Source organism: Saccopteryx bilineata, chromosome 2 (genome assembly GCF_036850765.1).
Source record: "Saccopteryx bilineata isolate mSacBil1 chromosome 2, mSacBil1_pri_phased_curated, whole genome shotgun sequence".
Lineage (NCBI taxonomy): Eukaryota > Metazoa > Chordata > Mammalia > Chiroptera > Emballonuridae > Saccopteryx > Saccopteryx bilineata.
The window spans coordinates 203,616,022-203,635,346 of record NC_089491.1 but is presented as its reverse complement, the minus strand read 5'-3'; the positions used below and the strand labels follow the sequence as shown (position 1 = coordinate 203,635,346).

Sequence of the window (19,325 nt, the reverse complement as noted above, 5' to 3'; positions counted from 1 at the left end):
GATTTGGAAAGCCATGTCAAAAGCAATTCTGGTTCAGCTAATTTTGTCTGTTTGCTAATAGACTACCTAGATATTAAAGTTTAGCCTAATTTCAATTATACAAATAGAAATCATTTTCAACTTAATAATTACATCTAGGTAATATATAATACCAGAAGAGTGAAGGTACAAATTACCAACTGTCAAAGAGGTCAAAACCTTGAGCTATATAGCCTTTCCACATTACCCAGAGAGGGGCCCACATGGCATTGTTCCTGGTTCCTACATAATTTAAAGGGAAACTTTCACAATATCCAGAGCCCTTGATGTCCTGCAAATGAAAGAGGAAGATGTTCTCAAATTCCTTGCAGCAGGAACCCACTTTGCAGTGGCAGCAACTTTGACTTTAAAGTGGAACAGAACATCTACAAAAGGAAAAGTGACAGCATCTACATTATAAAAGAGAACCTGGGAGAAGCTTCTACTGCTGGATAGGTGCCATTGTTGCCATGGAAAACCCCACTGATGCCCCCAGCAAGCTGTGCTGAAGTCTGCTGCTACCACTGGAATCATTACTGTTGCTAGCCACTTCCTTCCTGAAAACTTCACTAACCAGATCTAGGCAGCCTTTCAGGAGCTGAGACTTCTGGTAGTGACTGATTCTAGGGCTGACTACCAGCTTCTGACAGAAACATCTTACATTAACCTGCCTGCCATCATTCTGTGCTACATGAACTCTCTTGAGAAGGCTCATTTGGTGGGTCTGATGTGGTGGATGCTGGCCTGGGAAGTACTGCACATGCATGACACTATCTCCCATGAACACCCATGGGAGGTCATGCCTGATCTTCTACTTCTACAGAGATCCTGAAGAGATTGAAAAGGAAGAGCAGGCTTCTGCCAAAAAGCTGTGACCAAGGAGGAATTTCAGGGTGAACGGACTGCTCCACCTCCCCAGTTCAGTGCTGCTCAACCTGAAGTCACAGATTGATCTGAAAGCATGCCAGTGCCCCCTGTGCCTATTCAGCAGTTTCCTACTGAAACCTGGAGCACTCAGCCTGCCACTGAAGACTTGGCAGCAGCCCCCACTGCTCAGGTTGCTGAATGGGCAGGAGTAACTACTGAGTGGTCTTAAGCTATTCTTCCACTCTTTAGCAGAATAGAAATAAAGTTGACAAAAAATAAAGTTTCTAAAAATTAAAACAAAATTTCAGTTTAGAAGCAATCATTATATATAAAGATATGGAAAGATAAGATTGAATATTGAAATACTCCATTTTGGGGAAACCTAGATAGATAGATGATGATAGATGATAGATAGATGATTGATAGATAGATAGATAGATGATAGATAGATAGATAGATAGATAGATAGATAGATAGATGATAGATAGATAAGATAGGTAGAATAGATTGAGTTGCTAATGAAGTCCTCAGTCTAGTATACAATCTATTTATCTCCTAGACCAACCATCAGAGAGCCTTGTACAGTGTGTCCGTAGAGTCATGGTGCATTTTTGACCGGTCACAGGAAAGCAACAAAAGAGGATAGAAATGTGAAATCTGCACCAAATAAAAGGAAAACTCTCCCAGTTTCATACCTATTCAGTGCAGTTCGATGTGGGCTCATGCACAGAGTTTTTAGGGCTCCTTAGGTAGCTATCCCATATAGCCTCTACAGACTCATCACTGACTGATGGCTTAACAGAACGGGGTTTCTCCACCAAACTGCTGGTTTCCTTCAACTGCTTATCCCACCGAGTAATGTTATTCCTATGTGGTGGCGCTTCGTTATAAACGCGCCGATATTCACATTGCACTTTGGTCATGAATTTGAATTTAGCGAGCCACAGAACACACTGAACTTTCCTCTGTACCATCCACATCTCGACTGGCATGGCCGTGGGCTGCTTCACTGTATACACGGTGTTACATCATCATCTGTACATGCCCACATGCTGCCACATCATCCTACAGAAACTGGGAGGGTTTTCCTTTTATTTGGTGCAGAATTCACATTTCTATCATCTTTTGTTGCTTTCCTGTGACCGGTCAAAAGTGCACCATGACTTTACGGACACAGTGTAGTTCTAGTCATATCTCCTCACAGTACAGTTGTTTACTGCTCTCTTTTTCTTGCTCTTATTTTTATCTGCTACACCTTAGAATGATCAGCACCTGTCTATACATCTAAATTCTAAAATGCTTAAGCTCAGGTGAGTTAAAATTCTTCTCTGAAGCTATCTCCAAAAATTTTCACTCAAGTCTCTTTTCTCTACTGTTATCACTTCCAGAACATTTTATGAAGTGGCCAGTATCTATGAGTCTGTTTTCTAGCAGCTTACTATTTGTAAGTAAAATTAGGGATGAACTGATTCTATCTCTCTTTTTCTTTTTCTATCCTACAAATCCGAGTATCTTATATTGCAGGTCATGTATGGTTTATAAAATCAATTTGGTTCATTGATGAGCCATTCCTTAAAAAATTAAATGCATTGCAATGGAAAATGTCAGAGAGTAGCGCATGGAGCAAGGATGAAAATTGAATAGGAACTTTTTTTTATTAAAATCATTGGGTGAAATTTGTTAATAAAATTATATTAGTTCAAATGTACAACTCTTTTGCTAGAGAGAGAAAAGTATTTGTACTTTGTATTTCAATGTAAAATGTACTTTTACCGTGGAACACATCATATTCATTCATTCAACATGTTCAGTACACTGAAAATATAAAAATATAAAGTGGTTTCTATCTTTGAGGACCTAATATCCTCTTAAGAGAAACTGGTATGCATGCAAACAATTTTAGTGTGAGGTGCATAAGTTCTAAGTGCAGATAATTCTCTGGGAACATAGAAGAGGAAGTAATAGCAATTCCTTAAGAATCTCTTGTTTACTCACATTCTTAATTAGTCTGGTGATAAATCAGCATGCTAGGTTTAATTAAAACATTTTTTAAATTGTTAGTCTCATGTTCATTCTCTCCTTTCCTTCTAAATGTTATGTGATTGTTGGCAAAGAGGGGAGCAGATATATAAAATTTAGTGTGGTGAGGTTGTAGGAACAATAAATTTCTTTTCAACAGGCTTGAATTATTTCTAATAATTGATAGTGTTATTCTTTAGAGAAGCTATCTATATTTTTAGAAAAGCTGTATCCATGAAAAAAAATGAGCTCCATAAAGTTCTTTTATGAAATGAGAAGACTTGGTCATAACAAATCGTTCATTTTAATCTTTTCTCACATAATTAAAATAATGTGCAAAATAATGTCTGTATACATGAAGCTCCATATTGATAAATATTGATGACTAAAATAACATACCAATGAGCCAAAAATAGTTGGTAAATGAAGCAGATTTTAAATAATAGAGACTGATTCTCTGTTTTAATTTTTGTTTCCCTGACATGCAATGTACTTGGGTTGATTGGATCTACATTAAAAGCCAAATAAAGAAATATTGTTCATAGGGTAATTTTTTTATTTGTTTATTCATTTTATAAAAGAGAGAGAGAGAGAAAGAGAAGGAGGAAGGAGCAGGAAGCATCAACTCCCATATGTGCCTTGACCAGTCAAACTCAGGGTTTTGAACTGGCGACCTCAATGTTCCAGGTCAACGCTTGATCCACTGCACCACCACAGGTCAGGCTTTTCATAGGGTAATTTTAAAAGCACTTGGGAGTCTCTTTGACATAGCAAAAATTATAATTCAAGTCAGGTTTAAAAAACAAAACAAAACATTGGAGCATCCTTCTGCAAATATAACCAAGACATGGTACTTATTTGTAAATAGAGTGTTTTACAGAAACCACATTAAATATACTGTGAATATGTAACCTATCTGTTCTCTTGGATTATTAGTACAGTTTTGAATAAGTAGTATTTATTATTTCTCCAGGTTTAATTAATTTCTGTCATTCTTCTTCATTTGGATTCCATTAGAAGATTTTATATGTTCTATTTCCAATTCATAATTTTAAAGTTGAATATCTCCAGAAAGTTACATGGCTATGCACAGAGTCCTTTCCTACACTATTGAATTGACTTCAGCTTATTTTCTGTTACATGGCATTAAGATTTTTACACAACATATTTTCTATGGAAAAATCATACTATAAAGTCATAGGGAACTGTTTGATTTGATGAATCATAGTTCAAACCTCTGGAGTTTATGCCTACATTAGAAGGTTGGGCAAATGATCTGAATAAGAAAAAGGAGAAGGAAGAAGAGAAGAAGGAGGAGGAGGAGGAGGAGGAGGAGAAGGAGGAGGAGGAGGAGGAGGAGAAAGAGAAGAAGAAGAAGAAGAAGAAGAAGAAGAAGAAGAAGAAGAAGAAGAAGAAGAAGAAGAAGAAAGAAGAAGAAAAGTAGTAAAGAAAGAAAATAAATCATTTCTATTTTATTTAGCTACCTAAAACAGCTTAAATTTTTATTAGTTAAATAACACATTACATTTAAGTTAATAATATGTATAAACTGTAGTAATAAAATCTCCAGGTCACTGGTTATGGTAGTAAAATTGTTCAGTTTTATTTTCTTAGAAGTCTGATTTTCTCATGATAAACATTTTTGTGGAGGGGAGGGGTGCTAGAAATCTATGAGAATTTTTATAAGATCTACATAACTGGTTTTATATATTGAAATATCTATTTCTATCCTTGAGAATTTTCCCTTGGAGGTTAGGTAGCATTTAAAATATAATCAATTTGTCTTAATTCTTATATCTCCTTTGATATATGATATATGGTTAATTCACCCAGATAAAAAAGCTTACAACTATATAGAACTTTATGTTCTCAAAAAGCTCTTGCATACACTAATACACTTGATTCTCTTAATCATCACATGAACTAGACAGGATATAAAACATTTTTGTTGCCAGGTTATAGATGAGAAAATGAAATGCAAATAAGTGAAGATATTTGCTTAAGAAGTAGGTAGTAAAAGGTAAAAAGAACATATGAATCCATATCCTTGACTTAAATATTATATTTTGCATATAATCTAAATATATACACCAGCAAAAACCCAGTTGTATTATTCAGAGATTCCCCAGAAAAAAAATGAAACCAATAAAAGATACATAGATATAAACAGATAGATATAGATGATATAGATATAGATAGATACAGATATAGATATATAGATATAGATATAGGTATAGATATATAGATATGGCAATTCATCACCTATAACATAATCTGTGACTTGGGCATTTTCACATCAGCTGCTATTGTCACTTACCTAAGTAGAAGACCTGACATACACACTGAGCTTTACAATTTCCTTAGATCACAGAGAAGGGCTTTCGTGAGAAGATATGCAGACTGTCATTATCAAAGAGAACTGGGTTAAAGCAACCAAAGCAAATTTTATGAAAACTATTAAAGAAAATCAACGTTAAGCTGCATTGCATGATGTTGGTTTATAGATTAGCTATACTCCACAGATGATATATTTAATTCATGACAGTTTTTGCAACCCCAGCAATAAGGAGAGAGCTTGCTAAGTATGTACTCCTGGATAAGAACAAGCAGGGAAAGTGAAGGCAGAGTGAAAAACACTTGTAAAAATTTTAAATAGGAAATGAGTTGTTTAGAATTTCACACAGTTAAAGTCACCTAAATAGTATAATTTCTAATGTCCACAATCACAGTTCATAATTCTTTTTAAAAAATGTAAATTATTTTACCAATCTAGTAATGCCCTTTTTTTAAAAATCTTTTTTATTTATTCATTTTAGAGAGGAGAGAGAGAGAGAGAGAGAGAGAGAGAGAAAGGGGAGGAGCAGGAAGCATCAACTTCCATATGTGCCTTGACCAGGCAAGTGCAGGGTTTTGAACCAGAAACCTCAGTGATCCAGGTCGACAATTTATCCACTGCGCCACCACAGGTCAGGGTAGTAATGCTCTTTTATCTCATTTGTTTGTTGTTTGTCTGTAGCACATGATGCTTTATTCAGATAATTATACTCTAAACAATGCAAATATTTAGAAATAAACAAGTCAGAAAAATGAACTTGTCTGTAACAAGTAGTGGTCACAAAATAAATAATTATTCCCAAATGTACAAAAAAAAATATATACAAGTAAATCTTACTTTAAGAAAATAAAACACATGAATGAATATTCAATTAACAAAATAGAGAAATCATGCTTCCTTTCATTATAGAAGGATCTGTTGCACTCCTGACACAGCAAAAACAAAATTCAGTTTATCTAGATGCAGGTATATTTACAAATTCCCCAGATTCTAGTGAGTTTTACATTTGGAGAAAATGTATACTTGACATTTGATTGTGCTTTTCTAATTGCTTTTTAAAATCTTTCTCAATTCTACTCCCCATAAAATCATTCTCCTGCCTAAGGCCTAAGAAACATGACAGGTATTTCTGTGTAAGCAGCATAAAAATATGTATTGATCTTCAAAGTATCAGAAAAAATATTCTCTTCTACAGAACAACTGGCTAAACAACAGGCTAGAATCAGTACTGATCTTCAGAATGCTTGAAACTTTTTTGGGACCCCAGAGAAGTTTCCCTGGGTCAGGCCACTCCTCTCATTCAGTTAATTCCCTGGGAATTATGAGCTTTCTATATTCTTTGTAGCATGGATATATTAACCCTTCCAAAGGATGCTCTTAAGTTCAGTAATATAACTATACTGAGGTTTTGTGTTTGGTGATTAACCTTCATTTTTTCAAATGACAAAGGGACTAAATAAATCTTTGAAAGAAAGTAGTTTCCATCAAACATCAGCTGACAGATGGGAACTGAAAATAACTGTCATAATGTTTCAGTGAAAAAGCCAAATAAAGAGTAATGTTCACCAACACTTGAGAATCCCCAAAAGGTAATGCACTTCTCGACAAGACACAACCATAATATTAAAACAACTTATAGAAAAAAATACTACTTGTAAAAAAGGATTTTGCCATAAACTGAGGAAAGAGTATGATAAAACTACCAAAATACATTTTTCACCTTCAGGTTTTTATGTAAATGAATAAGATTATAATGGTTTGGTACCAAAAAAATTACTAGTAAGTGATTATAAAAAGTGCTTTATGTAGGAAAAAGTCTTTTTATTTTTATTTTAAAATATGAGATTAACAATTTCAAATACAATGTTAAAAAATCAGACAAAATTTGTAAAAAATAAAATTAGATTTCTGCTTCACACAATATGTATAAACACCTATAAGTGGTTAAAAGTGGTAAACATTAACACCAAGTAAGAACCACATAAAACTATAAAAATTATCATATATAAACAAATTTGGGGACAATCTTCCTAAGAAAAATATAACTGCCAGAATTAATATAAATATTCAATATTCAGTTTGAGAAAAAGTTTCCTTAAATGAAGTAAAGATAAATTATACGTTGGGCAACAATATGTAAAGCAAAAGGAATGATGAGTACACAGAATATACAAACGTCATGTACTTTTTGACCCATTATGCAAAATAGTTATAAAATTGACAATATCCAGCATTAGAGACAAAGTGAACATTCACAATTTTTTTGTATGTGTGTGTGACAGAGAGAGAGACAGAAAGAGGGACAGATAGGGACAGACAGGAAGGAAGAGAGATGAGAAGTGTCAATTCTTTGTTGCAGCACCTTAGTTGTTCATGGATTCCTTTCTCATATGTGCCTTGACCATGTGGCTACAGCAGACCAATTGACCCTTTGTTCAATCCAGCAACCTTGGGCTCAAACTGGTGAGCTGTGCTCAAACCAGATGAGCCCGCGCTCAAGCCAGCGAACTCAGGGTTTTGAACCTGGGTCCTCTGCGTCCCAGTCCAACTCTCTATCCACTGTACCACCACATGGTCAGGCAGCACTCATAAATTTTCATGGGTGTATCATTTGTAATGCCTTTTTAGAAGGCAATTTAATTAAAACATTCTTATTGTAAACGATAAAAGAATTTCAATAGTTAAGATCTTAGGAAATCATTCTAGAAATTCAATTGCTTATATGCACAAAAGTATATGTATTAGTCATTTGAATATATTACCTATAATAGAGAGGAAAGTGTTGAAATGACTTAGAATATGGGTTCTAAAGTCAGGCAGCCTATGATCCAGTCAGGGTGTTCTGTATACTAACTAGGTGACCTTTTATTTGACTCCTGGATGTATTATTCATCTGTGAAATATTTCACAAGATTGTTATAGGATTAAATAAGATTATACAAGTGAAGAGCTTAGAATCAGCACAGAATACCCACTATCTAGTAGATTCTCTTCTTTTAGTATCAGACTCCTGGTGTTCATAGGGGCAGCAATATATCCAGCTACGAAACTTATTTCCCAGCCTTCCTTATATCTAAAGATGGCCCATCTCCAGTAAATGTAATATAAACAAACAAACAAACACAAAACAAAAATCAGTGAGTATGTATATTAGTTTCTTAAGGCTGCCATAAAACAACACAGACTGAGTGGCTTCAGAAATTTATTTTCTCACAAGTCTAGAGGCTAGAAGTTACAGATTAATGTGTCAGCAGAAAATGTTTCTTCTAAATACTCTCACCTGGGCTTGCAGACGGCCATCTTCTCCCTGTGACTTCACATGGTTGTTCCTCCACATGTGCCAGTGTTCCTAATCTTTTCTTCCTATAAGAAGAAACAAATCATTAGATGAGGCTCCACTATAAAAACCTCATTTTAACTCAATTGCCTTTTTAAATTCCTTTTCTCTAAATGTGACCACATTCTGAGATACTGGGAGTTAGGAAATGTGGGGCAACACGTTCAGCCCATGACCACGTGATCTTCAGTAAAACACGCTAACAAGGCCATAGCCCTATTTAAATGTTGTTATTTTTTTCTTCATCTGCTTGGAATGCTTATAATAGGGTTGAAGTTGGAACAACCACTTTATGGTTGTTAGCCACTTTTAGCCTATCGGGAAAGGCTAAAAGAATGTCGGCATATTTGTCCCTGACATACCCTGCAAAAACATCAATTAACCCTGTCCCTGTATGTATTGTGTATATGGGTGGGGGTTAGGGGGAAGGCAGGTGGAGGATGAATTAAAATTTATTATGTATTTGGAATTTCTGTTACATGTAGCCTAATCCAAATCCACGCTGAGATGTAAGTAGTATTCAATAAAATTTAATTTCCAATAGTTATAATTTTAAGGTGTTCTTTTAAAGGAGTTTAAATGTCTTTCAAAGAAGTGTTGCAAGAAAATAAGGTAATCTAGTTTATGAAATATTTTGTAGTCATTAAAATAGGAAGATCCATATAAAGAGTAAAATTTTCTAAGATTTATTGTGAAGTAAAAAAGTGAAGTTACAGAAAATATATGCATTTATGTTTAAATGATACAAGAAGTAAATATGAAAAGATGCTCAGCATTATTTATCATTAGGGAATTTGAAATTAAAACAGCATGAGATATCACTACCCACTTATTAGAATGGTGAAAATCCAAAATACTGACACCATCAAATGGTTGCAAAGCAACAGGAACTCTCATTCACTGCTGATGGTAATGCAAGATGGTAGGGCTACTTTCGAAGATATTTTGGCAGTTTCTTCCAAAGCTAAACATCAGTTTACTGTAGATACAGCAACTGCGCTCAATGAGGTGAAAACTTATGTTCACACAAAACACATATGAATGTCTAGAACAGTAGTTTTCAGCCAACACCAAAATTTCATAGAACATCAGGGTAGTTAACTTTTTTGTGAACTGGCACAATATTGCTGGCAGACCAACAGTGGTCTGTGGACCAGTGTTTGAAAACCACTGGTCTAGAAACCATTTATGCACAATCATCAAAAAGTGAACACAACCAGAATTTCTTTCAACAGGTGGCTAGCTAAACAAACTTGGCACATCATACAATAAAATATGATTCAACAGTGAAAAAAATGAAGTATCAGCCATTGAGTAGACATAAAGGAACATTAAGTGAAAAAAGCCAACCTGAATAGGTTACATACTGTATGCTTCCACAGACATGCAAGAGTTTGGAAAAGGCAAAACAATAGAGAAGGTAGGCAAGTCAATGGTTGCCAGAGGCTCAGTATGCAACAGGGGAAGATTGCTCGGACAGGTAGAACACAGTACAAGGGATGGGCGGGTGGATTTATAGGGCAGTGAAACTATATATTTTGTATAATATAATAGTGGTGAATACAAGATATTTAGTACTTGTTAAAATCTTTAGGATTTTATAGCACAAAGACTAAATCTTCATGCATACAAATTTTATAAAAATTGCTTATGAGTTTGGGAATACCAGAATGAAATGCAGAAAGTGACAAAGGAATTTAAATGTATTATAAATCCTAATTGTGGTGAGAATCCACAAGATATCTAATCAATAATCTGCAAAACTATTGAGATCATCTAAAACAAGGAGAGTCTGAGAAACTGTTATACCCAAGACAGCCTAAGGAGACGTGACTATGAAATTTAATGTTGTATTCTAGATAAGATCCTGGAACAGAAAAAGGAAATTAAGACACAGTTGGGGTTTAGGGGGAGGCAAATTGCAAACTGGAAGAAAATATTTGCAAAATACGTCTCTGATAAAGCACTTACATTTAAATAGAAAAATAACTATTAAAACTCAACAACAACAAATAAGCAACTGAATTTAAACACTGTCTATGGGGTACATTAAAACTATACTATATTTGCAATAATTCTATAAATATAAAACTGTTCTAAAATAAAAGTTTATTTTTAAAAATGTTTAAAAGTATCATAGCCACTTAACAATTCAGATACAAGTGTGTATCTCATCTTAGAATAGACAAATTGAGACAAACCAGTGAAGGTCATACAAGTTGCTTATGTGAAGAATGAATGATAGGCTCTTGCTTATTTTATTTCTTTCTAAATCCAAGGTGTGTGTGTGTGTGTGTGTGTGTGTGTGTGTGTGTGTGTGTGTTTAGATTCAAGGAGGGAGCAAAGGAGATGAAATATAATTTTTATTTTATTTTTTTACATTAGACAATGCCATTTTTCCAGCATTTAAATTTCTGAAGTTGGACGCCCCAAAGGGGTCTCATAGGATTCCATCTGGGTCCTGCTTCAATAGTGAAAAGGAAAGTCATTGAGCTAAAGCCTGTCAGGCTTACATGCCTTTGCTGTGAGGAAAAAGGGACACTGGAATGTAGGCTTCCCCCTCGCTCCTCTAAGGGAGGGTCAGTCTCTTCCAGCCCTGCTCCAGCCACTTGTGACCTAACCTTGCCCAGAATGCTGCGGTTTGCCACTGAAGATTGAAGATGCCCAGGGCCATCAGCCCCATCTAATACACTGTGAATGAGCCTAGGGTATTTCTTCCAAGAAGCAGGTAAACTGATCTCATTTGCACAAGGGCCACTTAACTATGTCTTGCCTGAATAGTCAGGTTTTTTATTCTTCCCTCAAAGATCTCTGTTGTGAGTGTTGATAGTCCTATTTTCTGCTGCTTTGTTTAATATATAGTGTTTCCTTTATTCCTCCTACCTCAATGCCCCACTCATATTTCAGGCTGGGACCTACTCCTAATTTAGAGCTCTCTTTCCCCCTTTTGCCAACTTCCATTATGAATTTACCTTTGCCACCCAACTTAGTGTATCCCAAGGTTCTCTTTACCATGCCATAGTCTCAGACTCCAGGGAAAAGCACCCTGGTCTCATCTCTCCAGGCAGAGGAGAACAGAAGGTCCATCTCCACACATGCTGCAGATGGCTTTTCCAGTCTACCTGAATCATTACCAGCTATAAGCAGTAGTCATTGGGACTTGGACGTGAGCTGTAGAGAATTGTGACAACAATTCCAGTGCCGTGCGGACTTTTCCTGGATGTGGACTTTTCCTGGACTCCTGCTCCTTGTGACAGCTTCTAACGAACTGAACTGGGGTTGGGTTGCATTTGCAGGGATTTGGAATGGTGTTGGTGCCAACTTGGACTTGGTGAACATGTTAAGGACACTACTCTTTTATGGATTCTTGCTGTATTGGCCAAGAGTTTGCTTAAAGGCTTTAATCACTATAAAAAAAATAGAAGACTAGATAAAGAAGATGTGGCACATATACACTATGGTATAATACTCAGCCATAAGAAATGATGACATCGGATCATTTACAACAAAATGGTGGGATCTTGATAACATTATATGGAATGAAATAAGTAAATCAGAAAAAAACAAGAACTGCATGATTCCATACACTGGTGGGACATAAAAATGAGACTAAGAGACATGGACAAAAGTGTGGTGGTTGGGTGGGGGGAGGGAAGGAGGGAGAGGGGGAGGGACACAAAGAAACTATATAGAAGGTAACGGAGGACAATCTGACTTTGGGTGATGGGTATGCAACATAATTGAATGACAAGATAACCTGGACATGTTTTCTTTGAATATATGTACCCTGATTTATTGATGTCACCCCATTAAAATTAATAAAAATTTATTTATAAAAAAAAATTCTGGCCTAACCAGGTGGTGGCACAGTGGATAGAGCATCGGACTGGGAACTGGGATGCAGAAGACCCAGGTTCGGGACCCCGAGGTTGCCAGCTTGAGTGAGAGCTCATCTGGTTGAGCCCAACGTCGCCGGCTCAAGCAAGAGGTTACTTGGTCTGCTGAAGGCCCGCGGTCAAGGCACATAAAAACCAAACAAACAAACAAAAAAAATTTCTGAAGTTGGGACATATTTTGCAATTGATGGGAAAATGTAATCTGGTCGAGTTTTTGTTTTGTCTATTTTAGTTTCTTCCAGTAAAGCTGTTAGTAAACCAGCTGTGCATCTTGCAATCTGTGGTATCTGATCATCGAAGAAAGATGACATAAGAAGTGTAGAGAATAACAGTGACCTTCCCAAAAGAATCTTTTAGTTCTCATTTCAGCTCATATGCTAGGGTTACTTTTCCCCCAGGAGGAAGTTTCATTTGTTTATTTTTCATAATAACAATTATACTTTGTGAGTGCACAATCAGGGATTACTGCACACAATTTTCCACTTTACCTTTAAATACAATTTCACTTACATATACTCAAGGCCTTCTAACTGTCACCACCAAAGTTAAAAATTACCTCCAGGTTGGGGTAGTTAAATGCTGTATATTTTTTTGTTTCCTGTCAAGCTTCTATAGAATTGAGAGTGATATTTGGGCAATATCAATAATGAAACCTGTTCCAAACCAAAGTAAACATGGAAAACAGGTAAAATTTGCATTTACTGCTTAGGCACAGTTTCCTACAAGTAGATGTTACCCTCCATCCTCTCTCCCTTAAATCCCTCAGATCCATGGCAACTCTCCTCAGGGAATGATTTGAATCTCTAAATTCCCTTTCTGAATTCCCTCACCTGCACTTCTCACTCTTTCAGAGACTTCTCTACACTTTCAGATATTACACATATATGATCACTGACAGGATATAAATACAAATACATTAGTACAAATCCAGCTTGCTACTTGTTGTCATAAAGTTGAATCGGAATGCTACCACACTCATTCATTTAGTATTGTCAGTGGTGGCTTTCTCTCTACAATGGCACAGGTAAGTGTATGCAACAGAGACCATAGAGCCCACAAAGTTAAAAGTATTGATTATCTGGCCCTTCACATAAAAAGTTTTTCATCAGTGTTAATAAATGATTTGTGGTGGGGTATAGCAGTAATTCAGAAGGTAACTGATTTCAAACACGCTTTTCATTTACAAGGGTGTTGTAGAAACAATCCACTAAGCAAAAGTGTGATAATAATGTTAAGATAGAGCCTATGAATGGAGCATGCTGAAAGCAGTGGCAGATACTATTACATCAAGCTATCTGATAAATAAATCATTTATACTTATGATTGAGATTGAGAAGCATTGGTCAAACTGCAGTAAAATTAGGTGACTTTTATAAATGTTATTGTCTAAATCGTTTATGTGGATTCAGACAATGATCATTGGATGATGTACTTCACTGCCCCACCTTCTTTAATAGGTTGTAAGGACATTTGTTGCATGTTGATCAAACCTGTAGACCAAAAATTAGAGAGTAATAGATAATACGTTGATGGAAAGAATAGTGTTCTTAACAAGTTGAAACAAGGTCTAACACCCTGACCAGGTATCTCAATTGGTCAGAGTGTACTCCCAATATACCAAGGTTATAGGTTTGATCCCTAGTCAGGGCATGTACAAGAACCAACCAATGAGTATGTAAGTAAGTAAAATTGATCTCTCTCTCTCTCTCAAATCAATAAAAAAAGTATGTTTTTAAATAAACAAGCGGCTAATCATACCGAGATGTCATTCAACAGAAATTTAATGCAAAGTCCTCATTGTGGTACACAAAACCATTTGCACAACTATAAACTATGGGTTTCTTGGATTACCTGTAGTCTTGGCAAGAAATGTATTAAGGTAGCTGACAGTGTACTCAATATAACTTCCTCTTTGGTAATGGCTAAGAAACATTAATTATAATGCATTAATTGAAAAATATGTCCAGAAGGAAGGGGAAATAGTCATACAATGTCCAGAAAGTATGTTGTAGTGTGTTGAATATTGAACTTTCAGAGAAATTTCTACAAATTGGAAACCAACGAGATAGTAAAAAGCTTGGAATTATGCCACAAGAGTAAAAGCAATAAGAAAGGTACTATTTCATCTCATGTCTTGTATTAAGAAATGGCCTCAAGTTTTATCCTTGCTGTAGCACTAATCTTTGGTTCAACATTAAACAAACAAAGCATTAGATCTAACTCAAAAGAGAATTAGTTGAATTTGTGTACATTCATTATCACCAGGGTGATAAGATCACACAGAAGTTAAAAATTAAACTAAGATTTTCCTAAGGTCTCTTCCTTAGAAAATTCTAAGATTCAACATTCTTTTGATTTAAGATGTTGTGTTGTTGATGAGTTTTAAGAGAAATGCCTGACCACAAACCCCTCACCATGATGTTCCCAATTCATTCATAATCTGTCTCCTGCCAGCATAGTATTTGTCCTCCAGAATGCCAAGTTGTGTCTTACATAACTGGGAGTGCTTGATCATTCCTTACCTACATACTGTTAAATCTAATCATACAGATTTTCTCCAAACATGCTTTAAATATTCCAACATATAGACATAGACGGTTTCATTTCTCCAACACCAGGTAATACAATCTCTTCTACCTCTGCTTCTAGAAAGACTACCTGTCTTTGGAGTTTCAATTTGCTCACTTATCCATAAAAGCTTCTGTAGAGAGTCCAACCCTCTGACTGTATCTATCTCTGAATACCTTTAGGATTTCTCACCCGGGATTAATGATACTGCTTTATAAATTTATTTGTCTTTTCCTATATCATGCCTGTCACTTCTGAGTGCCATAACCCAGCTTATACTCAGCTACCATGTGCCTTCTCACACAGTAGGGGCTCAGTATACAATTCCTGATTATAAGACCAAAAAAATCCAGGGGTGACCAATCCCTCTGTCTCTGAATGGAGGTACTTACCCTGAATGAAGTTATATAATAAAATAATTCCTCATAGATTCTCTTACCCATGACTCGTTATCAAATGTGATTATTACACAGTCCTCAAACTCTGCAGTTACCAGAGACAAAGCTGAGCATCTGTAGGTACATGCATTTAAGAAGGCTTTTAGCAATGATGCCACCAGGGTAGTTTGTGCAGAATCATGAATTAAACAGTTCTGTCGAGGCCGATCCAGCATTCTTTTCTGCACAATAAAGTAAATCTTCGATTTCTACATTCACTTCCTTTTTTATTCCTTTCTCACCCTGAAATTTGCTTTGAGAGAACATTGTAGGGCATTTATCTCTTTCCCTCAGCTTGTGAAATTACTCATCCCCAGGATGCATAATTGAGAGGTGTCCTATTACACCCATGGGATTAGAGGCTCTATGAATCACTCTACAAGGAGAAAAATGTTTGTTAAGAAGCACTAAATTAATATAAAAAAGATACAAAGACCTTTTAACAACCCTGGTTGTTGGATTGCGCAGGCCCACAGGAGGAATTTCTATACGTGCAGGCTGCAAATTACATATTGTAGCCAACATTTGAATGTGAGAATGTCCTCATGCAGGCAGGTGCTTTTTAAAAGGGAATTTATTATGTCCATTTTCATTGGTTTCTCTTCCCCAGAAACCTAAGACTTTGACACATGGGAAAGGAATGTCTTTAAACCTCAGATCAGCACATGACAGACCTTTAAAATTGAAATTAGTGTTTCCCCCAAGCATAGGGATGTCCATGATGTGGGAAAGGGATAATTATCTTTGACGAAAACCTACTAGGAGAAGTTGCCTGAGAGTCAATAGGAAATGCCCTGCACACCCTTTACGATCCTCTCTAAAACATGCATGCTTACCTGCATTCTACATGAAATGGTGGTTTTGTCTTATTAACCAGAAGTTTTAGAGCTTCAGCTTCATCGTGGTTGAGACTTTATGTGTGCGTGTGCATATGCGTGTGTGTGTATAGTGTTTATACTTTATTTTGTATTTATTCACATTAGTTTTAGGCTGTCAAGAAAAATTTTTGAGAACACTAGGGGCTCCTTGTTACATCAGGAATCATCAAAATTTCATTAAATGATGTTTAGTCTACTAAGGCCCTTTTAAATGGAATGGCTAATCCTGGTAATAGTCCTGGGTATAGGAAAAGTGTGGTTGGTGATTAGAAAACCAAGTTCTTTAAAAGGTCCTCCTTGTTGGTTTTCCTTTTCTCTTAATCTTCCTTCTGAAGAGTTCTAACATATTTACTTTTCAGACTGCTTCCATGAAAATATCTGAGGCTCATTGACATAAATGGATATGAATCACTAAATGTAACACTACATATCTGAGCTTCAATGGGGATTTGAATCCCATCTCCTTTATAATTCTGTAGAAACAAAACAGCCAAAGAAGGTAGTGTGCAACCAAATTACTGAAAAGTTAAACTCATAGAACGTATGTCCATTCCTTCTCAACACTGCTCTTTTAAGTCTATTTTATCAAATACTTCTCTCCTAATAAGAGATAAAAATTCTAGATTGAAAATACTGCTTTTTTAGCTAGTCAGATATTGATGAATAGTGTGAGTAAATAGTCTAATTTTTCAGATATTAAAAAGCCTCATATCTGTATTAAGTCAACTTGAGCTGCTACATGGGTTTGATGGCTTAAATAACAGAAATTTATTTTTCACAATTGTAGGAGCTACAATGTGAAATGTGTAGCTAAGTGTGTCCCTGATCAGGGTGCCAGCCAATTCAGTTCCTCTTTAGAACTCTCTTCCTGGCTGAAGATGGTCACAGTCTTGATATGTCTTCATATCAAGGTGTGTGGATCTCTCTCAGAAAAAGAATAAATTAAGTTAATAAATCTCCAGAGAAACTTGCATTTTCTGAGATCAAAGATAACGAGTAAAATGGCAATCTATATGGGTATATTTCTGCAGTGTGTGTGCACAGGCATACGTGTTTAATATGTCTGCTTTCTATTCTCCTTTCCGATAACAGACTCTGCCACTACCCCGGACTATGTGATTCAAACAAGAGATAACTATTCCCATAATTCTAAGGGAGAGTATATCAGCCAATCACAAAATTTTATTTCTCTGGTTGTAATAACTGGTTGAGGGATATTCAAGTGACATAGTTTTACTATAATAAGAGCTTTCTTATACTTATTTGAAAACTTTTGGAAAACAGGTGTTTTAGTTCTTCTGTGCTTGCTAAATGGCTTCAATCTAATTGATTGTCAACTTTGCCACCAATGAAAATGACTTAAGTGTGAAACCAAAACATAAGAAAACTGTCCAGGACCTGGCTGGTTGGCTCAGTGGTAGAGCATCAGCCTGGTGTGTGGAAGTCCCAGGCTCAACTACTGGTCAGGGGAAGTCCCAGGGTCAATTCCTGGTCAGGGCACACAGGAGAAGTGCCCATCTGCTTCTCCATTCTTTCCCCTCTCCTTTCTCTCTATCTCTTTCTTCCCCTCCTGCAGCCAAGGCTCCATTGGAGCAAAGTTGGCCCAGGCACTGAGGATGGATCCATGGCCTCTGCCTCAGGTGCTAGAATGGCTCCAGTTGCAACAGAGCAATGCCCCTGACAGGCAGAACATCACTCCCTGGTGGGCATGCTGGGTAGATCCTGGTTGGACATATGTGGGAGTCTGTCTCTCTGCCTGCCAGCTTCTCACTTCAAAAAAATACAAAAAAAAAAAGAGAAAGAAATAAAGAAAACTGTCCAAAATGAGAGAAAGAATCATAAAGGCAGAATCAGAAACCCTGTCATGTCTAAAGCCAAAGACCTGAAATTTTCAATCATATTGAATTAATTAATTCGTTTATCAACTTGCAACTAAAATATAATAATTGAGTATTGTTTTCAAGTTAAAAGATAAAGTGTTTTCACAAGGACTAGCATTGAGTGTTGATTAACTTCCTGCTGCTCCTAAAATTGTAGTTCACATGCAATTAATTACCTGCGCCTCCGCCCCAGTCATTGTCCATGCCCTATCTACATCTCTGGTGATCATGTTTGTACAGAACTGTTCACTTCCATCTTCAAGCCCCAGAGACTTTTTGCTTGAGGACTTCAGTCCATTGAAGACTTTTTTGCTCATTTGCTGTAAGGCAGCATTTCTGGGCAGTTTACCCTTCTGGAAACAGCCTTCAACTAAGGACTGTCAGAAGTTGGTAGATAAATACTCAGTTTCCTCACCACCTTACTTGAGATGACACACAGCCTACGAGAAGTCCCAAACAAGATTCAACTACTATATCCTCAGAGGTATTTTGCTCAATAATAAACTTTGACTTCTTTCTCTATTCTAAATCAGCATTTTTCACACCCTTATTAATTTTTTGACATCACTTCACAAGTAAACTAGTTGCATTCAAGGTCTACTTTTAAGAAAGCCCAATTTAAGACACTTTGCATTGGTCATATGTCCTCCAACACACTTATATGTGCAATGGTGACTGTTAACACTATCACTGCACATGGACAAACATCACATCCTCTGAGCTTTGAAAAGCCCCTCATGTTCCATTATATCCCCCATCCATCTTACTGGGCCAGGGGAAAGACAGAGGACCTTCTACATATTAGTTCTGAAGTTCTCAACCATCTAATATATAAGAGGACCTTATCCTAACACAACACTTTGTCACATCTCCTATAATAATGGGACAGAGACACAGACTGAGAAATGAAAGAGGTTACTCTCCTAGAAGAAACAATTAAAGGTACCTTGAACCTCTGAATATCAGAGACTTTTCCCCTTATATCTAAAGAAAGAGAAATGGGACAAAAATACATTTTTCATAAAATTGATCATGCATTCTGGGAAAATTTTGAAAGTCAAATAACTACTCCTGGAAAGTTAGTATAAAC

At 36.2% G+C, this 19,325-nt stretch overlaps 1 pseudogene; it reads left to right on the top strand.

Annotated features, from left to right (window-relative positions):
• The window catches only part of LOC136322413 (small ribosomal subunit protein uS2 pseudogene), a 57,355-nt pseudogene extending 56,241 nt beyond the window's left edge, over positions 1 to 1,114 (top strand).
• Positions 1,115 to 19,325: the final 18,211 nt, after the last annotated feature.